This window comes from Zingiber officinale, chromosome 7A (genome assembly GCF_018446385.1).
Source record: "Zingiber officinale cultivar Zhangliang chromosome 7A, Zo_v1.1, whole genome shotgun sequence".
Taxonomy (NCBI): Eukaryota; Viridiplantae; Streptophyta; class Magnoliopsida; order Zingiberales; family Zingiberaceae; genus Zingiber; species Zingiber officinale.
This window is the reverse complement of record NC_055998.1, coordinates 3,407,850-3,420,526: the sequence shown is the minus strand read 5'-3', so window position 1 is coordinate 3,420,526 and position 12,677 is coordinate 3,407,850.

The following is a 12,677-nucleotide window of genomic DNA, read 5'->3' as shown; positions in this document are numbered from 1 at the left end:
CAAATTTATTATAACTCATAAATTTTAAAATTTTAAACATTAAATATAAATCATATATCATGAAAAATAAATAAAAAAAAAATTCTAAAGACTCCTCACCTGAATTCTAGTTCTAGATTCTCTGTCCCCGTATTTCTTATCGATCGGACGGACCAAATTACATCTTAAGACATCATGATATTTTTAAGATGTGTATAATATCTTCGTGATGTGTAAAACATCCTTAAATTATAATCTAATCTGTCCATTCGATAAAATGATACAGGGATAAAAAAAATAAATAAATAAAAAATTTAAGGACAAACAATCCGAACTCAAATTCTAAGACGCCTGGCCTGAACTCAGGCATCTGAATTTACTCCCGACATCTGGAGTCCACATAAACGTGATATTTAATGCCTAGTAGAGGAAGTGTGTGTATATAAAATAAAATTACACTCCTCACCTTACACCGCGTGACTGCGCAACGTAACTTTTTTTTTATTTATTTATTTGATAATTTTTTTAAACTCTAATTATACCAATAAGATTTTACTAGAATGAGTGATAATAATAAGTATAAAAAAATTTAAATAGGTACATATGGAGTGTGCAATATAAGATGAACAGTGAATCAATATTTTATATATATATATATATATCTTACGTCATTCAATCGCTAGACATCTTAAAAATTATTTGTGCTTAATATTATAATTTAATTTCTAAATTTTAAAATTAAAATCCTAAATACACAACTGTAAGTTAAAAAAATAAATCAAGAAATTAAAAAAAACATCTATTTATATATATTGATACGGTGATAAAGGAGAGTCCATTTATCACAGATCAATTGACACGGTATCAGTCAAAGTTAAGACGGTCAACCTCGGGCTTACAGTTATCCCGATCAGCAAAGGAGTGGCCGAGCGGATATCACCCGGTTGGTCGGGACATCATGGGCCGGTCGGTAGGGAAATGAGCCCTCAGACCGTTCGTCCAGTGTAAGAAATGACATTACACAGGAGGAGATAAGAAAACAAAAGAGAACATACCGTCTATCATTAAATATGAGGAAGTCAAGACAAAGAAGAACACTACATTTATCATCAATGCACTGAAGTCAAGACAAATAAGTCTTCCTTTTGGCAATTAATATCATTAAATAAAGGCAGATGAACGATCACAGAAAGGTACGCATGTATGAGGAAGGCAAGATTTTCTATTTTCTGGATTACTCATTCTCTTCCTGATTTTGGCTTGAGCGTCAGAGGGCCAATGCTAGAGACCTCTTCCTTAGTTTTGGTTTTGTTTTGCAAGATCGAGGTTTTCATCCCGTCAGCTGTCACCCCATCCCCGGCTTTCTAGATTCCTTTATTCGAACATAATCAGTTTGGCGTCGTCTGCGGGAACATTGCCTATATATGAATAAGAAGATGGAAGACGCTGGACGACTCACAACAGTAACACTGACGCAAGAGAAACTTGATGTACTAATACAAGTTTGAGTGACGAAAATATTGGAGCAACAGCAATAGGTGTTGGCCGATCAGCCAATGCTTGAGCCCGCTGCCTTTGCAGCAGGTTAACAAAATGAAAGAGAAAGAGAAGATCGAGCGGATCAACTTTCCGCTTGGGAGCCAAATAGGAGACCGATCGGTTCCTATGGGGGCGCCCGTAATGCGCCAATCCCCTTCAACCGAGCACTATTATGGGCTCCCCCAGAAGAAAGAGGTCGAGCGGATAGAGATTAAGGATCTTCCTCGGATGAGGTGCTCGTGCGGGATGCAAGAAAAGGAAAAGTGTCGAGTGAAGACAACTCATCTGAGTGGGTCAATCAACAATTTTCAGAGGGGATCCTAAATGATTCTCTGCCGAAGCATTATACTCTTGGACGATCGGAGAGTATAATGGAACAACCGATCCCGACGATCATTTGACCAAGTTTGACAACGAGGCCACCCTTCACCAATACACGGACGAGGTGATCTGCTGAGTCTTCATTACTACTCTGTTTAGATCGGCGCAACGGTGGTTCAAACGGTTGCCGAAAGGCTCAATCTACAATTTCAAGGACTTCCGAGCGGCATTCTTACACCACTTTTCTAGTAGTTGCCGCTACTAGAATATTAGCGTGAATCTATTCTCACTGAAGCAAGGGCCTCGAGAGGCCCTGAGGGCCTATATCCAGCGCTTCAATCAGGTGGCGATGGGCGTTCCAGCAGTCTCAGATGTATTGGTGAACGTCTTCACCCAAGGGCTCGCCGAGGAAGAGTTTTTCCGATTGTTCATTCGGTGGCCGTCGAAGGACTTTGGTCATCTCCAAAAAAAGGTCAATTAGTACATTAATACGGAAGAAGCCCAGGTGGCAAGGAAGAAAGATACGATCGTCGATCCCACAGTAGCATTCGAGCACGTTAATCTAGCAGTCATCAACCACCTAAAGGACCACAGTTGGGAGCCCCTTCACACCAGGCCGAGACTAAGCCACATGACGTACAGCAAGTGGTGGCCGCTCGTCTAAGAGGAAACAGATAGGCACCAATGTTTAGGGGTGGCAATTCGGTTCAGGTTCGGGTTGACGAGTTCAGGTTGGTAGGTTGGCGGGTTGGCAAATGACAACCTGAACCCGACCTGATTATTAATTCAGGTCAAACTATTCAACCTAAACTTGATATGTTTATTTGCACTTGACCCGAACCCGACCCATTTAACCGTTTGACCTGTTTGACCCATTTGACCCGAACATGACCTGCATTCATTAAAGAAATTTTATATATTAAATTAAAAATTAAAAATAACATTTATCTACACAAATCGAAAATCCATATCATAAATGATAAGTCATAGCAACATTGCAATCAATAGCATATCTCTATGTTTAGGATTTTTAACTTTTTTAAATTTGTAATTTTAGTTTAAATTTATAATTATTTATAAACGGGTTCGCCGGTTGTAATTGTGTCATTTCAGGTTGACCCGAACCCGACCTGTTTATTAATTGGGTCAACTCGATTTCGACCCGAACCTGAAACTACCCAACCCTAACCTGATTTTTTCGTGTTCGGTTCGGGTCGTGTTTTCGTGTCGGGTCAAAAATTGTCACCCCTACCAATGTTTTGCACCTTCCACCAGTCGATGACACACAACACCTGGGACTGTTACGACCTGGCAGCTAGTAGATCGGTTCCGCACGGATACCGTCGTCGATGGCCACTTCTAGATAGGCGTCACTGAAGCCGATCTGTAGAACGAATGAAGGAGGAGAGGATGACCGAGCCACACCACCACCATAGGGATCAAATCCTTGCCCGAGCCTCTTCCGAACGGACCAGACCGTCCACAAGGGAAGAAGAGAACCAGAGTAATACCGCTCGAGGGGAGATAGGAATGATCGCTGGTGGAGATTCTAACCGAGCAAGGAAGTTGCATGCTCGGCGGCTCGAGATATATGCTGTTTATTGGAGCAAGGAAAATGCTGAGGGACCCGAGATTAGGTTCAGTCCTAAGGATTTGGAGAGAGTGAAGGTTCCCTACGACGATGCATTAATCATTCAAGCGGTAATATCCAACTATACAGTCTATCAAACTTTTATTGATATAGGGAGCTCGGTAAATATTATATACAGGAAGACATTCGATCAATTGCAAATTGATCGGAGTCAACTACTGCCCATGTTGACTCTGCTCTATGGCTTCACGGGCAACAAAGTGTTGCCGATTGGCCAGATCAAGTTAGTCATCTCACTCGGAGAAAGGCCCCTGAAGCGAACAAGGACCACAAATTTCATAGTGGTAAATACGCCATCGGCCTACAACGTTATTTTGGACCGACTGACACTCAATGATTTTCGAGCGGTGATATTCACCTACTGCCAGAAGATCAAATTCCTAGTGGACGATAAAGTAGGCGAAGTCAAAGGAAATCAGTTGGCCGCTCGGTGTTGTTACGTCAAGATGGTCAGAACGGAAGCACAAGCTGCTCGGAAGACACCTCGCCTGGAGGTGAACGCCATCGTTGAAAAACCCCCCACTCTGGTCTATGAAGAAAAAGAAAAGTTCAGATCCACCCTGACCGCCCGGAAGTAACTACCTTTATTGTTGTCGATCTGGAGGACGAGTAAAAGATAGAACTGGTAGCTTACCTCAGAAAGAATCATGATGTGTTCATTTGGACGACACACGAGCTTTCCAGTATTTCACCGAGTGTGGCTCAGCATGAGTTACATGTCTGACATGACGCTCGGTTAATAAAACAGAAGAAAAGAGACTTCAGCGCGGAGTAGGACTTGGTCATCCGAGCAGAGATAGAGAAATTGTTGGAGGTCGGTCACATACAGGAAGTACAATTTCCAAGCTGGCTTGCTAACATCGTATTGGTCCCCAAGCCAGGCAACAAATGGAGGTATGTTACGCCGACCGACGTATCACCATTCCAGCTGGTATAGGGAGGAGAAGCGATGCTCCCTGTAGAGATTGGAATAGAATCCGACTAGATGCGACTCTACGACGAAGGAAATGGCGAGCGAAGGCTAATGGAGCTCGACTTGGTGGATGAAGCACAGGATAAAGCGGTCGTTCGGCTAATGGCTTACTGATAGCAGATGAGGCAAAACTACAACATGAGGGTGATCCCGAGGTCCTTCAGGTCTGTGATCTAGTGTGGAAGAAAATCAAGTCGGTCGACAATGTCACCAAACTCGGAGCTCCATGGGTGGGACTTTATAAGGTCGTATAGAAACTTCGCTCAGGGCCTATTACTTGGAAGATGAAAACGGGAGATGACTCGAGCGGCCGTGGAGCACGAATCATCTTTAATCCTACATGCCCGAGTGAGAGGTGTGTGAGCAAATATAAATGTACTTGTGTATATACCTTCTAGATGCAGGGCCAATATGAAATAAAAACCAATGTTTTCTAGACTCTTGGGGCGATCATGCTAAGTTAAAAATCGAGCGGCGACTATAAACCCTTGTTTACATCAACGGTCGAGCGACAACCTTAAACCCTTGTCGTCATCAACGGTCGAGCGGTGACCTTAAACCCCTGTCGTCATCAACGGTTGAGTGACGATCTTAAACTCCTGTCGTCATCAACGGCCGAGCGACGACCTTGAACCCTTGTCTACGTCAGTGGTCGAGTGGCGACCTTAAATCCCTGTCTACGTTAGCGGTCGAGCAGCGACCTTAAACCCATGTCTATGTTAGTGGTCGAGTGGCGACTTTAAACCCTTGTCTACATCAGCGGTCAAGCGGCGATATTAAATCCTTGTCTACGCTAAAATGGTCAAGCGACGACCTTGAAAACAAAATGGATCGATCGGCTAAGTAGATAAACTGTTGTCGATCGGAAGAAACACAAGGCTGCATGAGTTTACGCGACGCTTGAAAATTGAGTTGCAAAATCAAAATACAAGAAAATAAAGGCTAGTCGGACAGACAAGCATTCGTTTAAACATAAATTTTTACAGAGGCAAAACTCTCAACTGGCTCACTCCAGATAATCAAATACATCATCAGGCAACGACGTAGTCAGTTTGTCCCGACTGATGATCTTGCTTGATAGAGCAGCGGGGAGGTAGCCACCTTCTCTAAGTTGCCCGAATGTCCCTTCGATGGCAAGGTCGAACAGAGGAAGAGCCCGATCGACGATTTTTTCGTTAAAAGCCTCCGAGCGAATATAGGCTTGCTTCATGAGATCAAACCTACTCGACTCGGCTCCCTGATAAGTCTCTAGAACCGCTCGGGAGGCCTCCAGCTCTTCCTTCAATTTGGTCATCTCTTCATCCTTAGCGTCGAGCTGGGCCTTTGCTGTAGTCTGCTCAGCCGATCGTCCATCTCGCTCGGACTTCAATGTCGCTTCAGCCTCCTTCAAATTCTGAGCCAACACCCTATACTTTTTGTTTTTTATTTCTAGATCTTCAATGGCTCGGAGCTTTCTGGTGTTGGCCTAGTGGATTTTTGACTCATAGGAGGCAGCTTGTTCATTAAGACGAGCCAGTTGTGTCGTCTGCTCGGCGCTCTTGCCTTTCTCCGCCTCCAGCTGCTCGGTGCTCTTAGCCAGATCAACCCTTAGTTGCGCCATCTCAACATTCATTTGCTCCACTTGCGCTTGTGAAGAAGATGATTGGCCGATCGGCACACGCAACTGCTTAACTTCATGTGCCAAAAAAGTAAGCCTTTGGCACATGACCAGACTCTCTACCCAATACTATGAGGAATCAGAAAATTATAAGTTGATTAGAGAAAATTAAGCACATACAAAAACTTACCCCAGTGGACATCTGGGTATGGCTGTCCGCAAGTACCCCTGGAGGCATGATTACTGCACGAGCTCGGGCGTCCCCCATATCTGTGCGAGCGGCCCTTGAATGATTATATGGTGCTCGGGGGCTGGTGATTTAGCGCCGTCCAACTCACATCATTCCTATATCGGAAGATGGATAACCGCTGTTATATGGCACTGGCTGCTTGGAGCTGATTGGGCCGAGGTGGCCCTACCGGGCGACCATGACAATGACGCCAGCCGGATACTAGACTTTTGAATCTTTGGCGATGGTGGCACGAAGGCAACTGGTGGTGCGCAAATGATTCCCTAGGGAAGACCTGATAAGGATGGTGTCCGATCAAATGATGTAAGGGGAATAGTCACTGTGGCGGGAGCTGGCGTTGAGGTTTCAATCTGCTCGGTGGAAGGAAGGCGCAGGCTAGTTCTAGTGGATGTCCACACAACGGAGGAAGTGAAGCGGTATGTAGCCTCCGCCCCAACGCCTCTTGTGGCTTATTAATGGCTCTCCAGAAAAGGACGAGTCCGACTCCCCCTCAACCGGAATCACCGGCAGCTGAGCCGGGGGAGGATTAGATGCACCAACCGCTCCACCGTTGGGTGTCCGGTTGGCTATCCCTTCACTTGCTAGGGCTGGTGCTCCCTCGCTCTCTTCGAGCGAGTCTTCTTGTGAGTCGATTGACTTCAAATCACGACTCTCCAACTCAGCCACGACCACCGCATTGATTTCAATGTCCGCGAGCTTGGCTTTGGCAGCCAGACGTGCATGTAACATAACTTTAGCTGCAAAAGAAATGGAAAAATCAGTTAGATTCAAAAGTTAAACCAAGAAAGGGTATACCTAGGTTGCACGGAAGTTTTGTGCGGATTGTGCTCAAACCGAACACGTAGAGTACTCCCTCATGTAGTAATTTGTGAATATGGTATTTCTGTCCGGTCAATTATGAAGCTGCGTGGAGGTATATTGATCAACTCTTGTATTCTTGAGCTCTGGAGGATTCGGCGCTTCTAATTGCCATTTGGTCGGGAAGTCTGGCCGCTGGAGAAAGCGAACAAAAAAATGTATTCCCTCCAATGTTTATTGGAGGATGACATCTTATCAAATGAAACAATTGACCCACTCAGACTTGGAAAAGAAAAGTCCCCAGCTCAGACAATTTGAGATAATAAAATTAATAGAAGAGTCGGGGAGTAAGGGGGATGCCATGCAGGCGGAATAGAACAACGACCCCACACAACAGCTGAAAGGAGTTTGACACTAGTTGATGTAAAGAGATACGAAAATATTTACAAACAACTGAGAAGAAAGGGTGGATTGGGAACTGCATACCAACGGTAAATTAGTCCCTGAAAAATGTTACGAAACCAGGCGGAGATTTATCCGGACGGTCTAAGGCCAATTTGGTACTCAGAAGGAATTTCAAAAGCATATCTCAAACTCTCAACATCGCATCCATCGAACCTGGACTCAAAGGATGTATACAGAGTTTAGGGACATAGGCAAGAGGCTGAGAGGAGCTTGCCATGAGAAATAAGAGTCGATGGGAAACCCAGAAATTCGATTAAGAAACGACACTACGAACACTAAGCATATTCGATAAGGGAAATGGAAGCTTACTAGGGAGATTGTTAAAGATTGCCGGAGAAGACGCAAAACACGGTGACGCCGCGATGCTCACTAACAAAGATGAGGATGACAAGTGGGGAAATCAGAGAAGCACGTGAGTTTATAAACCTCACGGCTGATCGACCTCAACCGTTCGATTCGGCGGTAAGAAAACCTAGAAGTAGATCCAGCCGTTCATTTCGAAACGGCGCACGTCTCGGGACTAATGGATATCCGCCTGTCACATAGGGCATGTGGCGGCAGTAGTAGATGTTGGATCGTAAGCGTTCGATAGAGGGGAGGGGGGGGTGAATATCGAATTCAAAATTTTCGTAGAGTAAGTGCACAGCGGAAAAAGAAATGAACAAAAAAGAAGTGACACAAGTAGGTTTTTTACTTGGTTCGGAGTCTGTGTCGACTTCTACTCCAAGGCCTGCACACGCTGGTGCTTTCGATGGGCAATTACTAGCAATTCAAAAATGTTTACAACTTAAAGTACACGAATGTTAATAAAGAAAATAATACTGACAAAAATAAAGAATAAAAAAGCAGAGTGTTGTCAGCAGCGTCACAGGAGCACTAGAGATCGAATTGAGAGTTCATATTGAAGCTTCAGCCTTGACCATCCTTATATAGGAGGTTCGGGGCGCTTGGAACCTTCAGGGCGCCCTGAACATGACATAACTAAGCCAACCAGGACGTTCCACGTGGCGAGGTGACAATGAGGATAAGTTTCTGACTCCGGGCGCCCGGATCCATCCCAGGCGGCCGAACCCTAGTTTTCCAACAGCTTCCTTCCTGTAAGAAAACATTAGTCCGGAGGCAAATATATAATACATATATCCTGCAAAACAAAGTGTTAGCATAGTTCAAGTTTAACAAGTAGAGTATTAATTAGATTTCATCTCTCCAAGATCGGAATCTAGTCAAGATCTCGACTTAGAGTTCCGAAATGGTTCTAAGTCGGATCGGCGCCTAAGTTCCCTTCCCGGGAACGCGCCCTCACAGTCACTCCCCTCCAGTGACTTACCTTCACTTACCTGCCAGACATCCGATCAGCCCTTCGACCTGTCTGGACTTCGTGTCGGCTACCTGGTAGCCCGTCGACCTAGCTAAGCTTCCCTACAATACTGAGTTAACACAGTATTAACAGATATCAAGTATAACCTAGGGTTACCTCATAGGGTTGCCCAACTTCACTCACTAGCACTTCCATTGTCTGGCTTCACTCATCAGGACTTCCTCCACCTAGCTTCACTCACTAGGGCCCGGCTTCACTCATCGGGACTTCCACTTTGCCTAACCTTTGGTTAGGACTTACCTTTGCTAGTCATCTAATCCTGACTAGACTTCTTTCTCTCAAACATCAAGTCCTGTTTGGGTCAACCCTTGGTCATATTGTCAAAGATCGAAACCCTGGAGGTCAATTGGACCAACAGTAGACACGTGTCATTCGATCATCGGGAGCATTTAATGCGCTTCATTACAAAGGTATGGCTGCGTGCTCGGCCATAATTATCAAGGATTTGCACGGGCTTCGAGAAATATAGGTGCTGTCAATGATGACCAAGACCGCTTGAAGAAGCGTGTTTGGAGAATTCTCCAAGTGTCAACGCTCATTGGCCCGCTCGACATAGAGACCCTCCGATCGTCCATTGACCATGGTTAGACAGAAATCGAGCATCATTGGTTGATGCGCCAATCGAAAATTAGGGATCGACCATTCTGATCGGAAGTAAAAATCGCCAAGGACCAGTTGTCCAGTCAGTCGTACTTGTAGCCTCCTTCACTAGACTTGAGGGGGAGGCTTGTGATGCAGTGATAAGGGAGAGCCCACCTGTAACGGGTCAATTGACATGATGTCAGTCAAAGTCAAGGCGGTCAACGTCGGGTTGACAGCTATCTCGGTCAGCAAAGGAGTGGCCGAGCGGACATCATCCGGCCGGTCGGGGCATCATGGATTGGTCGGCAGAGAAACGAGCCACTCGGACCGCCCATCCGACACAAGAAATGACATTACACAGGAGGAGACAAGAAAGCAAAAAAGAACACGTCGTCTATCATTGAATATGAGGAAGTCAAGGTAAAGAACAACACTACATTTATTATCAATGTACGGAAGTCAAGACAAATAAGCCTTCCTCTGACAATTAATATAATTAAATAAGGGCAGATGAACGATCATAGAAAAAGGTATAAAAGAGTACGCCAGGTATGATAAAGGCAAGATTTTCTATTTTCTGGATTACTCATTCTCTTCCTGATTTTGACTTGAGCGTCGGAGGACCAACGCTAGAGACTTCTTCCCTAGTTTTGGTTTTGTTTTGCAATATCGAGGTCTTCATCCGGTCACCCCATCCTCGGCTTTTCAGCTTTCTTCATTCGGACATGATCATATATGATTTGGATATTTTAAAAACTTATTCGCTAGTTCGGTCAAAAGCTGATATATAGCTTTTTACTGAATCTAGTAGATAAGTTTTTAAAAATACCTAATCAATTTGAATATATTATAGTTTCAAAATTATCAAATCATATATCCACTTTCCGTTTTACACTCATCCTCAAATCAATTCGATTCGAAAAATAAATTAGTTGAATCGATTTCATTTTGTTTGAAAAATTCATCAATTAGTTCAACTAAAATTGGTCGATGAATCTAAAGAATTCGGAATGATATAAAATCAATTCCTATATGTTTGTCTAATTTTTTTGATTATAAAAATACTATCAAATATAAATTTGATCTAATATATTGAGAATAATAATTTTTTTTTTGAATATATTTGTATAATATATTATGTTAAATTAATATTTAAATATTCTTATAATTATTATAGGAATTAGACGAATATAATTATAAGAGTTAGATGAATATATTTTAGGTCCGTCAGTCTCCGCGACGCGTGTCGACTAACACGTGAATGCCATTTTATTTATTTGATTATATAATCTAATTAACTGGAAAATTGATCTAGTTATTTATTTTACTTCGATCGAAAGCTTATAAAAAAACTCACTAGGATTTTACCTAGTCTAATAGAACACGTGCTGCCAAAACATAACAATGCAACGGTTGGAGTAACCTGATAAATGACTGTATTCATAATTATTTTAAAAAGAAAAAATAGGTATAATAGACTCAAATTGTAAATTGTAATGTCAGTTCGAATTGCATGATTTGTAAATCATATCGTAAATATTTCTAAATTTTCACTCTTTTCTAATATATATATATATATATAATTGATTGGGAACTTGGCTACGTACGATATTAACCAAATGAAGATTTCTCAATGCCTTGTATGTTAAAAGGAATATTAGTAATTGAGTCGATTTCTCAATGCCTTATATGTTAAAAGGAATATTAGTAATTGAGTCAGGGAAGAAATCTCAGTGCATGTTTTTTGATGTCTAAATTAGTGATCGAGTCAAGTAGATGAATAATGGAATGAATCGTAGCAAATAAGTTTGTGTGATGGTGTAGCGTTGTGTACTTGTACCTATAGATAAATACCTCTTTCTATATTGTCAATGTTGTATCTATGTACGGATCTCAAAATACTTCTAAAAAAAGAACAAGCAATAAAGAGACTTCGACACATTTCCTAAAATAGATCGATAATCTTTGTGATTTATAGGCTGGAAAATTTGAAAGTATAGTTTGCATATAAAATATCTTCTGTCCTCGGTGACACAAAATGCCAAAATAAATATTAGGTCATTGGACTACGAAGCCCACAATAAACTACCTGGTAAGTCGACCAAGTCCCTATTATGTCCGACTGGCCCTCACTCGTAAGAGCCCGCCCTATCGATTTTGATGAGTACAATTGGTGATTCGACATTCGCTCGATTTTCTTGTTTGGACAGAAAGCACGGGTGAACCATATGTCCAATCGGACATGCGTCCGATCAACGAGAGCACTTAGCCGAGCTTATTAACTGTATTATCTCCGTGTGTCCAAGGAGGGATGGGCTCCAAAGGATATCGAGTTGTTACAGCTCATGTATTTCAAAAGGCTTTAGAGCCGGAGATTCGACCGGTCAAATGGTCTGATCAGACAAGCTTTCAGTGCCATGACCTATGTGTGTCGAAAGACTTTAGGATCCGATATTCGACCGGCCAAATGGGCCGGTCAAACAAGCTTTCACTGTCTTGACTCGTGATATTAACTCTTCTTAAACTTTGACTTCTACATTAACCTTCTTCGAGGTTATCACGTGATCCCACTAGACCCTGAAGAGATAAATCGATCCACCATAGAAAATGAGCCGGTCCAGGGATTCCTGATCGGTCCGCAGGTCAATCTTTGAAAAATAGTGAAGTGAATTGATTAAATACTAAACGATCATGTATGAGATACGCGTGACTGTGATCTAAATCCGACAACTCAACCTATCAGCCAAATCTTCCACGATCTATTTATTCTCGTACACCAAGGAAATCTTCTAAATCATTCCATTATTGGGATCTAATTATTCTCTTTTTTAAAATGAACAACAAACGCTGAACAAAAATTTAATTGATGACATGTATAAATGAATTGGGTTGACAATTAAGGTCTTTCATCTCACAATTAACTTCTCGCCATTAATTATGTGTCAATTAAAGTTGGAAATGCACAATAAGCATAAATTTACTCTCCATTTTTTTTATTTTTAAATTGTCCATGTAAATCCAAATAATAGTAAATTAAAATAATCAATATCTCTAAACTTTGTAAATTATTATTATTTCACCCTTCAATCATTAATATTATTAATTACCTGACAAAAATATCATATGTCACTTCAACTTTTTGTC